The following is a 21470-nucleotide window of genomic DNA, read 5'->3' on the forward strand; positions in this document are numbered from 1 at the left end:
CTTTGTTCTTCTATTTTCTTATAGATTTCTTCTTCATACTTTTTGAGCATTTCCTTCATTATTATTGTCATTTTTGCCTGAGAGATTCTTTCTGATCTCATCTCTTCTATGGCCTTATGGAGTTGTTTCTTTACCTCCATTGCAATCATTTCAGCTATTTCAGGCATGTGTTTACCAATTTCTCCTACACTGATGTCCCCTGGACTTGTTCTGATTGGGGTGGAGTTCTGGGATTGTGTTTTAGTCTTTCATTTTGACATGTTTGCTATTGGTTGCAGAAAGCTCAGTTACCCTTTTCAGTAGCTGTATCGCCAAGACCACTAGTGTCCCTATTTTTCCTGTTGTTCAGGTTTGCCTCTGGGTGACCTCTGAGTAGCGCTCCTTAGTCTTCGGATTTCTGGCAGTTTTTGATTTGTATCTAGTTATCCCCGTTCTCAGACACGGGCACTTGTGTCAGTTGATGGCCAACCGTCTGATCCAGCATCCCCTTGCAGTTCAGTGCACATGCACAATTTGGTTCAGGTTGCACTGGTGTGACAATCCTGGTCCAGTGGACCTATGTCTCCAGGCAGTTTAGGGTACAGGCATAATTCAGACACAAACTGCAGGGTCTACAGTTTGTGAACCACCTGAAGCTATGTCTCCACTCAGTTCAGGACTCATACAGGAACCAGATGCAACCCAGATGCGTAGCAATCACAGACTTCCCCAGCCTTCGACAGGCTTGAGGATCTGGGCAAAGGCAAAGCACAGACTTGAATCCACAGGCCCTGCAGCTCCCAGAGTACCAGCTCTCTCCGGGCACGGTGCGTGGGGCTCATAGAGTCTGCTTTCCCAGCTCAGAGAATCTGCTCACCCAGCCCCCAGCCAGAGAAGTCCCATAGGCCTCTCAGTCCAGACCTCCTCTCTGCCACGGCAGCGACTCAGTCTGTAATATCTCCGGCGTTCTTGTTCACACGTTCTGCCTTCAGGGATTAGATGGAAAATACCTGGCTCTCTCTGTGCTGGGAATCTTGGAGGTGTGTGCCGAGGACAGACTTGAACCCACGAACCCTGCAGCTCCCAGAGTACTCGCTCTCTTGGTGTGGGGCGTGCGGAGAGAGAGTAAACATTTTTAAAGTAAGTATTGATGATCTCAATTTCTACAGTATCTGTAGTGATATCACCCCTTTCACTCCTTATAGCATAGATTTGAGTTTTTTCTTTCCTTTTTTGATAAGGTTGGATAGGGATTTATCATTTTTATTTATTTTTTCAAAGAACCAACTCTTTGATTCATTAATTCTTTGTGTTGTTTTTCTTAGTTTCACTTGCATTAATTTCTGCTCTTTTCTTTATAATTTCCTCCCTTCTTCAGGCTCTGGGATTAACATGCTATTCTTTTTCTAGAAGTATGATGTGTAACATAAGGTTGTTTATTTGTGTTCATTCTGTTTTCCTGATGTGGGAGTCCACTGCCATAAATTTTCCTCTGAGGACTGCTTTCATTGCATCCCACAGCTTCCAGTGCTTTTGTATCTGTACTATTCTTTGATTGTAAATAGAGTTTAATTTCTCCTTTAATTTCTTCCATGACCCATTTGTTGTTCAGGAGGGTGTTATTTATTTTCTATGTGTTTATGGAGCTTTTGTGATTTCTTTTGTTATTTATTTCCACTTTCCTTTTACTATGGTCTGATAATATGCATGGGATAATTTAAATTCCATTGCATTTCCTTAAGCATGTTCTATGTGCTAGCCTGTGGTCTATTTCAGAGAATGTCCCAAGCCCAGCTGAGAAGAATGTGTATTCTAATGTTGTTGGGTGGAATACTCTGTAAAGGTCTAGTAAGTCCATTTGTTCACACATTTGGTTTAGTTATGTTATTTCTTCGCTCATTTTTTGTGTAGTCAATCTATCTCTTTGTGACAATGGGGTGTTAAGGTCTGCTATTACAATGGTGTGATTACTTATTTGATATTTCATGTCTGTTAAATTTTCCTTTATATTATTGTGTGCTCCTACATTTGGTGCATATATATTTATGACTGTTGTCTCTTCCTCTTACAATTTTCCCTTAATAAGAATATAGTGACCTTCTTTGCCTCCTTTGATCACTGTTGGTTTGAAATTCACCTTGTCTGCAAACAAAATAGATACTCCTGCTTTTTTCTGGTTTCCTGTCACATGGAATATCGTTTTCCATCCTTTGACTTTCAGTGTATGGATTTCCTTTTGAGTTAAATGTGTTTCTTGTAGAAACACAGCATATTGTTGGATTTTGTTTCTTGATCCACTCTGCCAGTTTGTTTCTTTTGATTGGGGAATTGAAGCCATTTACATTAATGCTTATTACTCATATGTATTGACTTATCCTTCTCATGGTATTTTCCCACTGTAGGTTCTGTACTTTGCCCCACAGTTTAATTGCTTAGCTTGCTTAGTAGTTCTTTACTGTTGTTCTTTTCTTGAGATTGTGGGCATTTTTATCTCTTTGTAGGATATCTTTCAGTACTCTTTGTAGGATTGGCTTTGCGCTCATGAATTTCTTCAGTTGATCTTTGTCATGAAAATATTTTATTTCTCCATCAATTTTGAAAGAGAGCTTTGCAGGTTACAGCAATCTGGATTAGAAATTGCTTTCTTTCAGGACCTGAACTACTTCACCCCAAGCTCGTCTTGATTTGATGGTCTGTGTTGAGAAGTCTACCATGGTTCTAATGGGCTTTCCTGCATAGGTGATCCGCTTCTTTTCTCTAACTGCTTTCAGTATCCTGGTCTTTTGCTCATTTTCTGGGATCTTGATTATTATGTGTCTGGGTATAGATTTATTTTGGTTATGGCTAACTGGGGTTCTATATGCCTCACTTTTGTGTATGCAAGTTTTTTGTCCCCTGCTTGGGAAATTTTCTGCTATTACTACTGCAAATAATCTTTTTATGTCATTCACATTGCCTCTTGCTCTTTCATTGACACTTATTATCCTTACATTATTTCTCTTTGCTTCATGATGCACCAGTTGAATTCTTACTTGCTCTTCCTTTGTTATTTTCTTTTCTTTCACAATCACTAGCTGTGATGCTGTCTGTGAGGTCTGAGAGTCTATCTTCTGTTTCTTTCAAGCAGTTCTTCCAGCTTTCAATGGAATTTTATTTTCCTGTATGTCTCTTTGAACCTCTTTCATGCATTCTAATTCTTTGCTATACTGTTCACTCAAGATTTCCATGATTTTTCTTTGCTCTTCTATTTTTTTGTCCATGTCTTCTTTTGATATGCTGGGCAATTCTTTCATTATGCCTGTCATTTTTTCGCTACTTCAGCAATTTTTTCAGATCTGATTTCCTCTACAACCTGATGTAATTGGTTCTTCAATTGTTGTCATATCAGAGATTTCAGTCATGGGACTTCTATGTTCTTCCATGTTGATGTTTCCTGGAATTATTCTAGGTAGGTTGCTTGGCTCAGATTGCATTTTGCTTCTCTTCTTATTTTTAAATCTCTCTAGGTTTCTGGGGGTTCAGGTATCTTCCTGACATGGTTGCAGGGAATGGAGACAGAGAACCCATTTGCCCAGAGAGCTAACCAAGCCCTCCCGAGTCCAAGGCCTCTCTTGTAGTCACAGTGGCCGGCAAGGCCAATGGATCTGGGCCCCCAGACAGCTCACAAGCATTCTCGAATACAAAGCCCCATGGAGGGGGCAGGTGGCAGAGCCAGAGGATCATGGAGGTTTTTCACTGAAGCATTTCTTCCTGTGCATCTCTCAGTCTGAGTTCCTTCTCATTTAAGTGTCTGTCTTGCATGGACTTTTTTTGTGTACCTGTGTTACCTTTAGTCTTTCCTCTGATTCTTCCTTTGGGACTGTGTTGCTCTCTTTTCATACATCTGTGTTGTGTTGCTCTCCTTCAAACACTGTGTATCTCCGCTGACTATTTCAGTCTTTAACTTGTTTCTAAATCTTTTCCTTGAAGTTTCTATGTCTAGATCTTTGCCTGTATCCACAGCTTTTCTTTCCTTCTTTTCTCTGTGTACACCTTAATTCTTCTTATCTTATGTCTCTTACTCCCTCTTTTTTCTCTTCCTGAACTCATCACTGCATCTCTGTCTCTGAGTCTTTGTCAGTCATGCTCTCCCTCTCTATGCTCCCATTTTCTGGACCCTCTGCCCAGCGCCCTGGACTCCCCCTGAGATTTCAGCCGCTCATAGACCAAACACTCAGCCTGCTCCTTGGTTTGTCACACCTAATGGTGAGTGTTGGAGAGAGTGGGGGGGGGGGCTCATGTAATATTCCCTCCTGTGTCCCCTCATGCCCCTTCAACCTCCATTTACCAGTTCCCTGGAAGATAGGACCAGTGATCTTGATGGACCCTCAGCCAGAGAAAGCCTCAAACTCATCCAACAGGGCCTCACTGAATGCCTCATTTCCACAGAGGAAAACAGTAGAATAGACTCCAGGTAGATTGTAAAGACATCCCCATATGTCTACAGTAGTTGTGAAGGCAGGGTCACTATCCCACCCATGGGAAGGTTTCCACTGTCACACCTGGATCTTAGATTCCACTATAGCCTGGACATGCTCAACCACAGCCCCACCAAGAAGAACAAAGGCTTGAATTCTATGGCTCCATTCAAGCCCCATAAACAGCCCCTTCCTCTAGTGTCCTTGTCTCTTGGCTCTACCAAAACCTTCTCAGCCTTAAATTTTTTTAATTGCACTACCACGTCCAATCTCCAGAACCTCTCCTTTGCCCACCACTGGGACAAAATTCAAACCCTCAAATCTATGAAACTTTATCCTCCAGTCTACTCTCTCTCTGTGTCCATTCTATAGGGATTGTACAAGCTTCTGTAAGTGGGTATGTCAGTCCTGCTGGTGGGTGGAAGAACAGAATACCCAAATTCATTGGAGAGTCCCAAAGTTGGACCCTCAAACTGCCTTCCTACATGTGAGCTCTGTTTCCCTTCTGCCACCACCAGCCTTCCTGCCAATTTTCCACCCCATCTTACCTGTTGGAAAGATTTGAGAAAACCCTTGGAGTCTATTGGAAAAGTATTCCCCAGAATGGTAGAGGTCACTGTCCAGGTGGAAGGCTACCCTTGGAGGGGGGAAGCTCCAGATCCAGAGTAGCAAGAGGGTAATCAGGATGAAGAAGAAGGTGAAGTCAGACAGAACCATGGTCCTGTCTCTACCAACCATCCACACTTCAGTTTTCCTTGAAAGGCAGGTTGCTGTATTGTTGTTTTCCTCCTGTGGTTGGAAGATTGTGTGCCGGGAATCTATTTTGGCAGAAACCCTAGAACATCTCCAGTAGATACAGGGAGCCAAAAATTTCCAGCCCTTGTGGAATCCCAGTGTTCAGCATACACTGAACAGGATGAGTCCCAAAGCCAGCTTCCTCTTTACCACTGGTTGGCTAGGAAAGTCTTCATGGGCAAAACCCTGAATGTACAACATTTCTCTTGGGAAAGTGCAGCAGTGCCAGGGGCAGGACACGTGGATGCTGCTTCCATAGTGAAGGTGGCTCTAGGCTCATCTTCATGAGCAAATGTCATGCAGGGTAAGAGGTCAAGTGTAACTGCAAGTGAAAAATTGGGTCCTTTGGGAACAGGAATTTTTTTTGTTATCAACAGGAAGTGAGACATGAAGAAAGTGACATGCTCTGAAAGGAGAGGTCTGGCTCCATTGGAAGGAATAGGTTACGGGGTGCCTGGTTTAGCCAATCTTTCATGTATTCACTCCTCAGCAAAAGTTTGCAGCAGCTATCATATGCCACACCCTGCTCTAGGTGCTGAAAGTGGGACAGTGAAGAAGACAACAGGTTGACCCTTCATGGAGCTGGCATGGAGGTGTGGGAGGTGCTCTCACAAAACTTCTCTCTGAAAAGGCTCTAGGGATCTGACAACTGATAGGTCACACAGGAAATGGCAGGAGTAACTCCTGACGGGGTGATCCACCTTTTCAGATTTATTTGATTCTCAGGCGATTTAAAGCAAAATATGAGGGAATCCATGGTGCTAGTACAGAATCACACATTCAAGTGGTGGAGTCCGAGGCTGCCTTCCACAGAGGAAAAGAAAAAAAAAAAAACAGTGCAAAGCAGCCAAGTAGGGGAATGAGGAAGGGCAGAGGCAGCATATGACTGCTGTCCTCAACATTGTAGAATCTCAAAAATGTTCTGTAAAGGTTGAAAAAACAAACAAGCAAAACATCACAGTTTGTACCATTCCATTTATATAAAACATCCAGAAGACCAGAAGGCAAATCCATTGAGACAGACATGAGATTGGTATTTCCAGGGGCTGGGGAAAGGAGATCAAGGAGTGACTGCTAAATAAGTACAAGGTTTTGGGCGAGGGTGACAAATACGTCTGAAACAAGAGAGTGATATGAGTACTGTAGGGGACTTCTTGGGTCTCTTGTATCCCGGGGAGGAACAGCAGTGAGTATGAGGAAAATAGAAGCAAGAGACAAGAGCTTGTTTGGGTGGAGGCAACCTCTTACCTGATGGGCAAGAGGACCTAACATCAGCAGAAGCAGCATTTATTTAGTCTCTTGCAATATTGCTCAGCAACTAACCACTGTATTGTCCATGCAGAATGCTTTTCTCAAGACTGAGATGGGTTGACTGCTTGAGGCACTGTGCCTCTGTCCTGCCCTTACACATAAGACCAGTTTGCAGCTCCAGCCATTCCCACCAGGTACAACCTTGTAGATGAACTAGGTAGCACTTAACTGTACACTTTGAAATTGTGCCTTTTATATTACGTGAATTTGATCTTCATTCAATGGTGCATAGTGAAGAACTTGAACCTCACAGTGGAGGATGTCTGTTACTCCACTCACTGGCATTGTGAGCTCAGGCAGCTGTTATCATTGCCTGACCTCTCTTATTCATCTGTAAAATGGACATGACCACTGCACCCATCACCTGGGGCCATGGAGAGGCAAATTTCTATATAGAACCCTTTACAACAGAACATAGAGTGTAAGGAAGTGGCAACTTCCTTGCAGAACGGTCTGTAACCGTTCTGGGCAACAAAAAAGTAACTCAGCATGAGCTGTAGTCTGGGGGGCAGAACTCCAGAAAGTCCTTGAGGCAATTTATCCATTTTAACCCCTAATATCTTTATGTATGCCAGAGAAGGGGCTTCATTATTGTTAATCCAGTTCCTAACTTCTGCACCTCAATTCACACAAGAAGGGAACACACCCCAGAGTCTTCAAAGCACTGCAGCAGTATGGAAGGAAGCCTACAAAAATAACTTTTGCATGGAGTAGCAACCAGGTAAGGGGAAAGATGCTGGTTCACAACAGGTTTCTCAGATGCAGGAAATGAAGGGCCATTCTCCACAGGGTTAGGGCACTTAATGATCCTGCAATTCTTTATTGTTTTCCCCTCAGTCCATCTTGCGGGACAGGAAACAAATCTGGTATATTGGGGGTACTCTGCCAATACCAACCTCCTGGGGTGTAAAGTCAATGTTCTCAGGAGCCACTGGGCTGGATATGGAGAAGTTCTGGAGGATGGTGGTGAAGAAGAGGAATAACTCAGCGCGGGCAATTCCTTCTCCAAGACAGATACGCTTCCCTGTGGGCACAGAGGGTCACAGGTGTGGGCAGGCTGATATTCTTTGCCCTGTCATATCTCTAAGCTTAGCCACCTGTGCTCATTGCACAAGTGTGACCTCTAATCTGCAATTTGAGTAGACATGGAGGAGGTTCCCAGTGCTTCTGATAGTGGTTATAGATCTTTGAGTGGGTATTCATTGTTCAGTAGGAGTTAGGAGGTATGGTTGTTTGTAGTTTTCTTTGATTTCTAAAGGGTTCAGTGGCCCTATATGAGATAAGGACCCATTTGTGAGTATGCATAAGTATAAAAGTATGTGCACATGTATGAGGTAACATTTTTGGTGTCCTTCATTTTTCATATGATGAGAATATTACCCATCTCATAGGACTATTTGAGGGTTAAGTTACTATTCATAGGAACTCAAACTAATACCAGTTTGTATTAAAAATCTATACTGTAGGAACATTTTTGTGATTTTTTTTTCTGAGTGGTAAGGTATTTCTGGGGCTATGTGGCTTTTTCTATCTACCTGTCTTTCTGTCTGTCTCTCTCTCTCTGTCCGTCTTTCTTCCTCCTCTCTTTTTTTCTTTCCTTCCCTCCCCTTTCTCCCTGCCTTGATTGTTCTGCCTCTTCCAAGAGCTTCAAGCATGTACATATATGTACACTCATATTGCACATAAAATAATAAATGACACAAATACTCAACAGGTGTGATCTGTGGCCCACAACTTTCTAAGAGGTGTAAGGAACCACAATACTACTTTAGATATCTTGGGCTTGGGGTGGAATGAGAACAAAGGGGGCCTCTAATTCAGGCAGATGCTCGGAGAGACTGTCCATGTATTTCACTGCATCTTCATCTGCAAACTGATGACCTTGGAAGAGCATGTAAAAGATGGGTTTCAGGGCATTCCCAGTGCCTTTCAAATCATTGGGATCTTCTGCCCACATGGAGGTATCTGGGGCAGTACCCACTTCTCCTGGATACATCCAAAAATCAGGAGACATGAGCTAGGAAGTACTCAGGGAAGGTCCCAAGGTGGTTCTTCTCCTGGAACTGGTTCTGTGGCCCAGATTTCTCCAAAATAGTCTGATGCCCTCTCTACACACCCTGTCCATCTGGGGCTATCCATTTGAACAATTTTTGACAGCTTTTTCATTATGCTCCATGGTCCAGTTAATCTTTCTTCCTCACCAGGGAAGCCTGCGTTTGTCTTTGTCTACATATATCAGGCCCTGTTTCTATGTCTATCTTTTATTTCCCTCTTCTAGTTCCTGCTTTCTGCCCTCTTAACTATCTTAACTCCTTGGCTGTATTTGGATCTGACTCATTCTCATTCAGTCTCAATCTCTCTTCCTCTCTCTCTGTCCCTGGCCCAACTCCCCCACCATGTTGTCTCTTCTTTTCTCTCTCTTTGCCACTATCTCTCTCTGTATCATTCTTCTATTTCACTAATGCTTATCTATCTGCCACTGTCCTTACTTCTTGATATCTCCATTTTCTATAAACTGAGGGTAGAACTCATAAGTGCAGGAACTCATCCTACCACCCAACCACCCCACTGTTCCCAACTCTCACTAAAAACGAAGCGAGGGAGGAGGCCATCACACTGAGTCACTGAACTGACTGATGGAACTCAAGACTAAAGACTTGTTGCTGGGGAATTCCTTCCTCTCAAAGGATAAGAAAACTGGACATTGGGGTTTTCCATGGGCGAAGCCTGTAAAATTTGATGTGAAACTGCCAATCTATAAAGAAAATTGGAACCTACTGAATATATAAACAAACTACAGCTGACTTGAGAATGTACACTTGGAACAGGTAACCAAGTGTCAGCCAATCTTAGCAGTCACGCGTCTGGCAATCACAGGCTGCAAACTGTTCAGACAAGTCCATACAACGCAAAACCAGATAAGATTTTAAGAATGCATGTAACCTTAGCATGAAGTTTTGGATCTGAAAAGTATTGTGTTCAAAGTTGGAGGAAAGACAACTAAAGCAATTGTTTGTTTGTTTGATTTTCATGGTTCAGATATTAAGTCTACAGCTGACCACCATCAAACTGGTAAGTTTGGCAAGCATGAGGAACATCACAGTATAACTCCTCTGCAACAAAGTCATATCACTTTTTATTATATTTTAATCAGATAATATATTTAATTCATACTTTTCTTCCAATAAGAGGACTTTGGAAATTGAATTAAAAATTTGTTTTTGAGACAGGGTCTCATGATGTAGTTTAGGCTAGTTTGACCTCACTTTATACCTCAGGCTGTCCTCAAAGCACAGTGATCCTCCTACCTCAGCCTCCTGAGTGCTGGGATTACAGGCACGTGCCACCATGCCCACTGAATAAATATTTTTAAAATGTACAAGAAGCTAAATTACAAGAAACTGAAAATTAAGAGCTATTTTTTCACTGTGTATATCCTGAAATATATATTTATAGTAGTACGGATATCCTCATGCTATATCAGTGTGATATGGACAGATGCTAAGATAAAAATTTCTTCACCTAACAATATTGGCCCACATCGCTGGAAGTAAGTAAGGTTAATGCAAGAACAGACTGAGACACCAGTCATGGTGGTGCAATCCCAACACTTGGGAGGCTGAGGCAGGAGGATTACCACAGATTTCAGATCAGCTTGGCTACATAGTGAATTCAAGGTCAGCCTGAACTACATAGTGAGACACTGTCTCAAAAAAACAAAAAAAAAAAAAAGAGAAAAAGAGAAAGACTGAGAAATAAACTTGTTTTCAGCTCTGTTGTACTTTAAGTGTTGCTTTATAGCCTAGTGCTGAATTTAAATTTACCTGGAAAGATTTCTACTTAAATAATGTTGGAAAGCATGTGGCCCAGATGGTAGTAGCAAATAATTATGAATTGTCTTTCCTCAGTTGAGAAAAAAAAAAAAAAAAAACAACCCAGAGAAGAGCATGGGAACATGGACAGATAAATGCATCAAGACCTTCCCGAACCCCACAGTGCTCTAGGAAAACCAAGCTCCTTTCCTAGCCCTCTAGGTCCTGCCCAACCGAGCTCTTCACCTGGTCCCCTTTCCTAAGCTACACACCAGAGCTTTTTGTTTATCAAATGCATCATGACGATTGCACATTCAGTCTCTTTGTCTTTGCTGTTCCCTCTCCCTGGAATGCTCTTTCCAGTGGCTGATCAGTACTCACACATGAGGCTTCAACCTAGAAGCCTGTTTCTGAGATAAGTGCTTTTTCATCAAACCACCAAAATTAGTCAATATTTCCTGTTTTGTTGCCCCAAAGCCACCTTTAGAGCATCTGTCATGACCAAGAATAGTAATTGCCTCTTACAAGAATATAGTTTGTCCCAGGCAATTCTAAGTATAAGGTGAGCCTTAACTCATTTAATTACATCATCATTTTGCAACTGTTTGATAAAGCCCATCTCCCTTGCCATACTTTACATTACCTGGGTCAGACACTATGTGATTTGTTCAATGCATTATCATTAGCCTCCAATGGAGTACCAGCTTCAGACTAAGGCTAATACATGGGGTTTGCTTGCTACTATTGTCATCGTTGTTGTTTTTGCTGTTGTTGCTGTTGTTAATACATGTTTGCAGTATGTGCAGTTTCCCATCATCTTATGGAGTGGATGTGTGTGCATAATACAGCTTGGTTCCATTTTTTCATCACCTTCCCCTTCCCTCCCACCTCTGTCCTTCCTCCTTCCCCATTTTGTGTTCCTCCTGATATTATTAATCATATCTGATGTTTTGACCTACGAAGTTTGCATTCATGGAGGTGATTTGATTCCTGTACATGGCATATTTTTATTCTACTTATTTCCCACTTCCCTTCCACATCTCCTTTGCCCTTGGTCTCCTGGACCCCTGCCGATTTGCAAGAGATCCATCCTTTTGTCTTCTCCTACCAATCCTTCAGTGTGCTCTTTGTTGTACTTTGCCTTACTCAAATCAGAGACACACATGTTGTTTTCCTTTTTAGTTTTTTTTTTTTTTTTTTAAAGAATGTTCTCTGACTGAGAACTTTTTTCAGTACTGAGGATTGACTCCAAGGCTTTGTACATGCTAGGCAAGCACTCTACTGCTAAGCTACCTCACCACTCCTTTATTTTTTTTTTTTTATTTTGTTTTGAGACAAGCTCTTGATTAAGTTACCCAGGCTGGCCTTGGACTTGAAATCCTCCTGCTTCAGCCTCCCAAGGAGCTCAGATTACAGGTATAAATGACCATTTCTTTTGGGTTCAGGAACTGTATACTTGCCAATGGTCCTTTTTACCAAGATGTGCCTTCAGAGATAATATCCCTGCTCAAGTTTCCTCAATGGCTGAAGTGAAGGTGGACTAGGATAGTTGGGTTAGGGCAAGTGGAATATAACTAAACTGCTCAGTAAACAAGTGCATGCCACCCTTTGTCTGCAGGAGAGAATGGGAACCACCCTCCAGTATCTGGGAGAGGGGTACTGGACCAACTTACCCATGGAGAAGGGAATAAAAGCTTCACTCTTCCTCAGCGCCCCTTAGAATCCAGAAAGTGATCAGGGTTGAAGGTGTCTGGTTTTTCAAAATGATGTGTGTCATGGAGAGCAGTGGACAGGATTGGGTATACTTCTGTGCCCTGAGGAAACATTGCAAGATCAGAAGATATTGCTATTCCCTGGCCTCCACATGCAAAGACATAAGTAAGTAGATATAACAAAACAAAACTGAAAGAAGGTTTCCCTGTTGAGAAGCCAACAAGCAGTTGAGATGTGGGTTAAGAATCCAAAGAGGTGCAGCAAAGATGTGGGACACCAGCTTGTCTCACCTTGGGGAGGACGAACCCTCGGAAGGACGTGTCTTTGGTGACCACGTGGGGCACACCAATGGGGAGGAGGTCCGCAAATCTCTGCATCTCACAGATGACTGCCTCAGTGTATGGCATTTTGCTTCGGTCATCCAAGGCTGGCGGGCGGTGTGAGCCAATCACCTGTTCAATTTCCTTTTGGACTCTCTCTGCACAGAAAAGGGGACAACGAACCCCACATCACAAAGGCATTTCAGCGGCGACCAATTATTTTCTTTGGACCAATAAGCCAGAAAAACCTGGCAGAAAAAGTTTATACCATTCACATCCTCAAAACAATCAGGTGTGGGTGAGGGAAAGAGGGAGAAATTAACAAGAATTTACACCTTTAAAATCTAATGAATGCTATAAATTAGCTCCCCACATCCACAGCTATACAAACACACCACCACTTTGCATGGAAACTTGTATGATGAACTCCAAAATTCCACCTCTAAAATCAACAAGAAATGAACTAATATTTATTATGCATGCAAGTGCATCATCACTGCTAGGTCCTAAAACATAACAGCAGAATAAATTAATAAATTAACTCATGAACAACTGGATAATAAATGAATCCATCAGTCAATCAGTCAATGGATAAATCAATAAATGAAAAGATTGATGACTCAATGAGATTAATAATCCATGTGTATAGATACATCCATTCAATTTATCAATCATATATATGAATTAATCTATTAATAAATGGTTCACAGACAAATATGTCAATAAACTCAACTAACAGAATCATATGAATGCTAGATTTATAGAGGAATGTATAATGAATAAAGTAGTGAAGGTATGAGGAAATGAAGGAATAAACAGAGGGAAGTCTTAATGAAAAGTAAATCCAGAGGAGATAAATGAGGTATGAACTGAATAAACCAAAGAATGATGGATGAATGAAGCATCAATTGAAAGACTCCTGATTGAGGAATGAAATCTTGTTCAAAGATAGATGGATGGGGAGATGCATGGATAAATTAATGAGCCAATGAGTCAGTGACAACTATCAGTGTTCAAAGGATCAGCTCGAGTCAATTTATCCAAGTAAACGAATAAAACTATATGCTTTTGATGAATAATAGATAAAAGAATCAGTAAATATACAGGTGAATTAATAAACAGATGGATGGATGGACGGATGGTTCAGTTTCTCAGTGTGATAGACAAAAAAAGTAGACAAACAGGTCAATGGATTTTTCATTCACCTCTACAGCCCAAGGACTGTCTTATTTGGGAGCTAGTCCAAAACCTAAAGAGTTCGTGGCATAAGTGTCAGTGTTTCCTGTCATCCATGAGGTTCCTTCACCCCAACTCTGCAACCCAAAAGGCATCACAAGGCCTTCCCAACTGGCTATCCATTGCCCACCTGTGATATGGGGATATTTGAGTAAAAACAGGAAGCCATAGCGGAGAGTTGTGCTGGTGGTCTCCGTGCCAGCAAAGAAGAGCGAAAGCGAGGTCAGGATGAGGTTCTTGTGGTGAAACTCAGTGTGCTGGTCAGCCTTGTCCTATGTCCAGAGCAAGGTGACAGGAGAGGGTCAGGGAGGACCAAAGCCTTGCTGCAGGAAGGTTCATCTGTCCCTCTGGAAATGCTCCCTCTGTTTGTGGGACTCAGGCAATCTGATCTGCTTTGTGTTTCTCTGTCTTTGTGTTTCTCTCTCTCTCTCTCTCTCTCTCTCTCTCTCTCTCTCTCTCTCTCTCTCTGTCCCTCCCTCCTTCCCCCTCTCCCTCTGCTTTTCTTTATTCTACCTGGCCCAGTTTCAGTCTCTCTCCATCTCTTTGACTTGTTTCTCACTTTTGGGGTTCCCGTTCTTTTTCCTCCTCTATGCATTTTTATTGCTTTTTTTTTGCCCTTTCCCCTGATTTTTTCCGCAGCTAGTCTTTGCCCCTTTCTCTTTCCCTCCCATTTCAGTTTCTCCTTCCTATCTTTTGCTGCCTTCCATCTCATGTGCATTTTGCTTCTTCTTCTCCTGATTTCCCTTTTTACATTCTGTCCTCTGCATCCTGTTTTCCCCTCCCCTCTCTCCTCCCCTACCTCTTTCCTTCCCTGCACTTCACATCCCCATCCTCCCCTCCTATCCATTCCCCTCTCCCAGATCTCACTTTGTCCATGCGGAGCAGGAAGGTATCGATGAAGTCTCTGGGGCTGCTGGGGTCCAGGGTGTCACGGTGTTCCTCCACACTGTGGCCAATGAAAGTGTTGATTTCCTGCATGTTTTTGTAGATTTTCCTGTGTGGGCCAGGAAAGTGTTTCAGGATGTTCGGGAAGAGCTCAAACACCTACAAGAAAGAAGGGGCAGCGAGGTCCATGTAGACTGTTAAGAGATGGCAGAAGGAAGAAGCTGTTCTGGGCCCCAAACCTCCATGGGGAAGCCCCATCCCTCCATCGCTCTCTCCTCTGAGTCTACCTCTCTCCTTCTCTTCAGGAACACACACAGGCATGCATGCACACACACACACACACACACACACACACACACACACACACACACACGCACACACACACCCCACTTTTATGTCCCAGAATCTATCTCTATCCTTCATTTTCTTTTCTCTGTCCTCTTTTCCTCCCTTCTCTCTTTCCCAAGCCTTCATTTTCTTTGTCTCTTCCACTTTGTTTCTGCATCCCCTTCACTCCGGTTTGTTTGTCTCAGCCTCTTGGTCCTTGCACACTCTCTCTCTCCCTGCAGGTCTCAGTGTCCCCACCCTCTGTGCTCTCTGCACCCTTCTCCCAGCCCTAAGCGGGTTTCTGGGTCCCCCAAAGCAGGGCATCGTTCCCCCTACCCCAGGTGCTCCCCTCTCCCCCATCCTCCATCGTTCCCCCACCTGGCTGGAAAAGGAGCTGATGAGTGAAAAGGACTTATAGAACAGGTCCAGCAGCCTCAGGAACTGGTGATCTTTGTAGTCAAAGCGTTTTCCAAAGACAATGGAGCAGATAATGTTGGCCGTCACCGAATGAAAGAGGAATATGGGGTCCACAAGGCCTCCTGGGGAAAATGGCAGCACTTCATGAGACACAGATTCAAGAGCCTGGGGGGCATTTGGCTGCTGTCCTGTCTCTGTGCCTGCTGTCACTCCATAATCAAGATAAGAATAGCAGTGAACTCTGACACTCCTCAGCATGTGCTACGTGCCAGGCTGTACTCTAAGCACTTCTTCTGTTATTTTAACTTAATTCCTCTACAACATAGTAAGGAAGATGTGGCTCTATTATTATCCCTCATTTTATAGATGGTTGAATGATTCATGGTTAAATGATTTGACCAAGGTAAACCAGCTACCCATTCCTGGGCCAGGATTCAGACCAAGCAGTGCAGAGACAGAGCCATCGCAATTGGCCCCTTCCCTGCTTCTCACCACAACTCCCCTGTGTAAGCTAATAAAGTTAAACCTTGGGGAAGAGGTGGTGCAGCATGTCCAATACATTCCTTGTGCAAGTTTAAAAGCCCTAATCACTTCCTCACCTCATTGTCCAAGTTCAAAGCCCAGTCACTCCCCCTGCATCTCTTCCCTCCTCCAAGGCTTGGGTGAGAAGGAGGGAGGCTCTGAGCCCAAGGACATCAGGTAGATAGGGTCCTCTGTCTCTCTGTCTCTGTCTCTCTCTGTGTGTCTCTCTGTCTCTCTCTGTCTCTCTCTCTCTCTGTCAGCCTCACCTGTGTACTGTCATTCCTTTATAGACATTTCCTTGACACTTGGTCATCCATTTCTAATTTTCTGTCTCACTTTTTCTCTGCCTTTGTTTTTGCTTCCTCTCTGAGTCTCTGCCACCCTTGTCTCTTTCTCTTTCTTTTGCTCCCTCCATGCCTGTCTCTGCCTCTTTCCTGTCTCTGCCTCCTTCTGTTTTCCTTCTCAGTCTTGCTGTCCCTGTTGCTTCTTCCCAGCTTCAGAATATCCACACATGACAAAGACCTGGCAGGAATGAAAGAATGCTAACCGTGGAGGTGCTAATACAGAGTTCTGTCACTTCTACCTCCTTGCTACTGAGGATCCAAAAGTAACTGAAAATGCTCCACAAGAGCAGAGCACCCACCTGCCCCTTTGCTCACTGCCTGCTCATCAGCATTTCCTTCAAGGGAGGGAAAATACAGCTCACTCTTTTCACATCTGCTGTTCTTCCTTTTCCTTTTCCTTTCTTTTACACAAGCAAGCCTTGTGTGAAAGCTTTTGACACATACAATTAACCCAATAACAATGTCCCTGGACACAAATTTCTAGTGTGGAGTCACTCAGCTTATTTCTCCAAGTTATTCTTGGACACTCTAAACCTCACAGCTGCTTTCCTGGCTGTGCTACTTTGCTGCGCATCTCTTTTCATTTCTATTCCATCTCTTTCTGTCCCGATGCCTCTGTCTGTCTCTATTTCTACACTTCTCTGCCCCTGTGCAACTCTCTGTGCTTCTATTGCTGTGCACCCTTCCCCCTTTCTGTATCCTTCTCTTCCTTTCCTACCCACCCCAACCCTCAAGACTCACCCCAGGATTTCCGCAGCTCCTCCACCATGCACTGAGCTTCCTCCTGAATCCGCTCCTCCACGCTCCGCTTTCCCATCCCAAAGTCCCTCATGGTGGCCAAAGAGAATCTCCGAAGGGCCTTCCAGCGTTCCCCATTGGCAAAGACCACCCCTAGTAGTATAGGAGAGGCATGGCTTACAGGGGAAGATCAAGGGAGTGAAAACCCTCCCCACTCTTTTCCTCCTTTCTCACACTCAACTTCCCCAAATCCCAGCCTCCTTCCCACCCCATTCCAGTGCCTTTGAGGTCCTCACCATATCCCTGGAAGACAGACTCCATGGTAGCAATTGTCCCCCGGCCAGAGAAAGCCTCAGCTTGGTCCACCAGGGCCTCCCGTATGGCCTCTGGCCCACACAGCATGACTACGGGCCTTGGCCCCAGGTACACAGTGAACACATCTCCATATTTCTCTCGGAACTGCCAAGCATACGCACACCAGAGTTGCTATTAGTCGGTATATGCACCAGTAGTTAAACCATTAAAATGTTAAATGCACATTGGTAATTTGATGTCACCCACATGATCATCAGTCCCTCTCAGCTGCTTTGTTCCCTTCCCAGTACCCAGCAACTAAAGGGATAAGTCATGACCCACCCCACGTCTGCTCTCAGTGTTTGGGGTCCTAAGTAGTGCAGATGGTTGAATATTCCTAATCTCATCTTTACACATACCCTTGAGCCAGGGCTGATCTCCCTGGTATGTCAACTCAAAGAATCCTTGTACCCTAACTGCATTCTGATCCCCAATAATTTCTGGGGAGAACAACCGTGACTCACCCTCCGGGTTCAGGGGAAGGGAGAATAATGACCTGCTAGCTCTGATAATGAAATTTGAAAAGCTCTATCAGTACAGCCCCTTGGGAAACTGGTAGGGACTGTCACCCCTCAGTATTTGTGGGAAGTGGATCTCAGAGGTCCTTTGAACATCAATATCCTTGATAGTAGTTGCACATGACCTATGTTCATCCTCCTGTATACATTAAATCATCTCCAGATTGCTTTTATCTAATACAATGGGAATGCTACATAAAAAGTTGTTGCCCTGTATTGTTTAGGGATTAATGGCAAGAAAATAGTCTATACATGTTCAATACAAGTGTAATTTTTTTCAGTCCAAAGCTGAGAATATCTGGGGATGTAAAATCCACAGACATGTAACACCAGCTGTATTTCTCAAAGCTAAACATAGGCATAGTTAGCAAGTTCACCACAAAGTACTTGCTCAACAGTAATGTGTACTTTCTCATCAGAAATGTCACCCAGCATATTCATATAAGCCTTCTTAGTAAAGTGACCATCAATATATGGAATAAGCACTGGAAGACTCACATGATAGAATGTTACCAAAAATGAAAAAGACCCCACTAGAGCTATAACTGATAATCTAAATGAAATTCACACACATAATGTTGAGTGCAAGCAACTAAACACAAAAGCAAGTTTAGTTTACATTTGCTTCTTTTACATAAAGTTCAAATACAGATAAAACTATCCTATAGGAAGAGGACTGAGAGACAGAGGAAGCACGAGGGAGGAGAAGAGAAGGGGATGTAAAAATAATTAAAACGTGTTACATACATATACTGCCCCCATGATAAATGTAATAACTGGGTATTGCAAACATGTACTAGTATAAATTAAAAAAAAATTAAACAAAGCTATGGTGTCAGAACAGCATACCCATTGTCTGTCATCTGTTTGTCAATAACATGAGTGTGTCCCTTGAGCTGTCCATTTTGGGGGGTGATGTACAACTTCAAAAAACCTTGGCTCAGAAATCATAAAAATGGCTAAATCCACTATTAAAATGTCCTGCATTGTTCTCTGCAAAGCCTTCTCACTCGCTTCCCTGCTTTCATTCCTGTACCCCTTCAAATGGTTCCAACACTCTTCAGTTCAGAGCAATCCTGTGAAAATGTAAATTACTCAGTATTCCTGCCCTCTCCATGCCCTCCAATGCTCCCACGTCACTGAGAATGAGATCAAAGTCTCCCCCATGGTCCATGCAGCCCGACAGGACCTGGCCCTGTCACTTCTCGGGTTTCTCCCCCTCCTGCCCCATGTCTCACTCTAATCAACCCCATGCTGCTACCTGGGCTTCTTCCTGTTCTGGTCCTGCAACAACACCTGTTCTTCCTGGTGCAGGCCACCTGCATCTTTCAGGGTCTCTGCTTAGAAGTAAGGCAGGAAAAAGTCTTTCACTGATCCCTCAGTCTAAAATGGCTCTCTCTACTTTCTAAAATATCATGCTGCTTTATTTCAATCATACCTTTTGTCTACCTACATCATTGTTTCTGTTTATTTCTTGTTTAGCTTTCTCTCCCAGTGGAACGCCTGTAAGCATAGTCACCGCATGTTCCTTGTCCAAGATGCCACATCATCAATGCCTAGAATCCTCCCCAGCACATAGAAAGTGTCCAGGAAATTATTATTAAGTTAATGAACTGGGCTAGGGATTTAGTTCAGTAGCACAGCGCCTGCCTGGCAAGCACGAGGTCATGAGTTCAATTCCCGCTACCAGAAAAAAAAATTAATTAATTAATTAATAAACAAATTAATGAGTGATCAAAATAGCACTTCCAGAAACTACCTCATTTAATCATCTCAGCAAACTTAAGAGTCTCATATTATTGACACCATCCTACAGGGAGAAACTACAAACCTCTATCTCCAGAAGGATTTGGGAGTTCATTGGAGAACAGAAAAAGAGCATTGTCACCCTCCCAGGGCTTTTGTCATAACACTAACATGTTTTTGTCCCCTGCTCCATTATGCAATCAAATCCAGTGGCAGATTGGGATACCCACAAGCTCCTTGGAGGACCCATGAAAGAGCTCTAGGGCGGCCTGTATAGTCTAGTAATTGCTGGATTCTGTTTACAATTGATAAACATAAACAACTTTTTTGCACTGTATGCCTTTATTATGATATGAAATTGCTCAATTATAATAATTGTCATACTGAACATTTACCATGCCACAAAGGAGCCTGACATCAGTATGATTCTATTCTATCAATGAAGAAATCGAGATACTTTCCCCTTTCTTATTCTATTTTACTAAGTTTTTTTTTGAGACAGGATCTCACTATGTGGCCCAGAATGGCCTCAAACTCATGGTGATCCTCCTGCCTCAAGCTCCCCAGTGCAAAGATTGTTAGTATATTTGTGATACATAACAAATATGTTCATCACGGGGAAGTGGTGTATGCACATATCACATCTTGACCCTTTACTTCCCCTCTCTCTCCCCTCCCTCTAAACACTCTTCACTGCCTCTGTTTTCTCCCCTTTCCTCCTGTTTGCCCTCAAAGGGATGCAGGCCAGTCTTTGTTCTCCATGCTGCTACAGGCAAAATGTTCTTGACTGGTGCCACTGACCTTTTTCTCTCCCTTCTATACAGACACCCAGCATGCAGCAGAAGACAGTGAAATTCCACACCTGAGGCTCACACCCAGACCATTCTGCATGCCCTCTCATCCTCTCCAAGGGCAGTGTCTCACAAAATTCCACCAGAAGCAGAACATCTGTGACAATCTGACCCATCCACCAGGAGTGAGGATCACATCCTTTACACACTGATCTCCCCACCCAGCCTCTGAGCCCAAAAGGAGACTTTGCTCTTCTAGCCCACACTGGAACCCCATCCATCTGTGTCTCACCTGCAGGAATGATTTGAACAACCCTTTTCTGTCCATCTGCAGCAGGTTCCCCAGGAAGGGCAGAGGACGTGGACCTGGTGGGAGGCGGCCATGGGTCTTTGGGTGGCCCCTGAACATGAGAAGTAAGAGGCCTGTGAAGAGAGCAAGGACCAAGAGGACGGTGAGCCCCATGGTTCTGGTCTGACTGCTGTCCACCCCTCTGAAGCCTTGCGCTGAACCTTTTATCCTCAGCCTTTGTCCTCACCCAGTTATGCAACTTCATCCATTCCCCGCCTCCTCTCTCAAGCTTTTCCAGGGGTGTGACTCTAGAAGAGAGTTACTAGGCAGCCATACTTCCCGTTTGGGCCACCAGGTAACCTGTTCACTCCCCAGCACTTTAGCTCCTCCTTAGATGTTGGCAGGGATACTGGGAAAGACAGGCCAAGGTGCACAAGAATGTGTGTCTGCATGCTGGGTGCATGTTTGTCAACTTTCTGAGTGTGCTTTTGTCTCTTCAGTTAAGTCTGTCCAGGCTTGCTTGCACCTGTGTACACTTGGATGTTTTTGATGTACAGAGCGCTCTTTTATATGTCAATACAAACATGCAATTATGTGTTTCTGTGTATCAGTCCAGGTGAGCTCGTGTGTACATTCTTGCACATGTGGGAGCATCTGTGTATTTATTTAGTTTCACATGTGAAGGTGTGTTTGCATTTGAGTAGGGGGGCGACGGGGACTTCTGTTCCTGTTTGGGAAGCCCAGTAACCTGCTGACTCCGAGGACTTTAGACCCCCAGCACTTGTGAATCTGCAGGTGCTGGCTGTGCTTGTGCTGGTGTACATGTATGTCTCCTAGGCAGGCTTTGTAAGGTCTGCAGATGTCCCCAGTGTCCGCCCTACACACTCTGCTCTGTGACGGCCACAGGTGGGAGTGA

At 43.6% G+C, this 21470-nt stretch overlaps 1 pseudogene; it reads right to left on the minus strand.

The window, feature by feature from the left end:
- Window positions 1–6186: 6186 nt before the first annotated feature.
- Window positions 6187–20791, minus strand: LOC102009996 (annotated as a pseudogene).
- Window positions 20792–21470: the final 679 nt, after the last annotated feature.

Source organism: Chinchilla lanigera, unplaced genomic scaffold (assembly GCF_000276665.1).
Source record: "Chinchilla lanigera isolate Chin_1 unplaced genomic scaffold, ChiLan1.0 scaffold00154, whole genome shotgun sequence".
In the NCBI taxonomy this organism is placed as follows: Eukaryota; Metazoa; Chordata; class Mammalia; order Rodentia; family Chinchillidae; genus Chinchilla; species Chinchilla lanigera.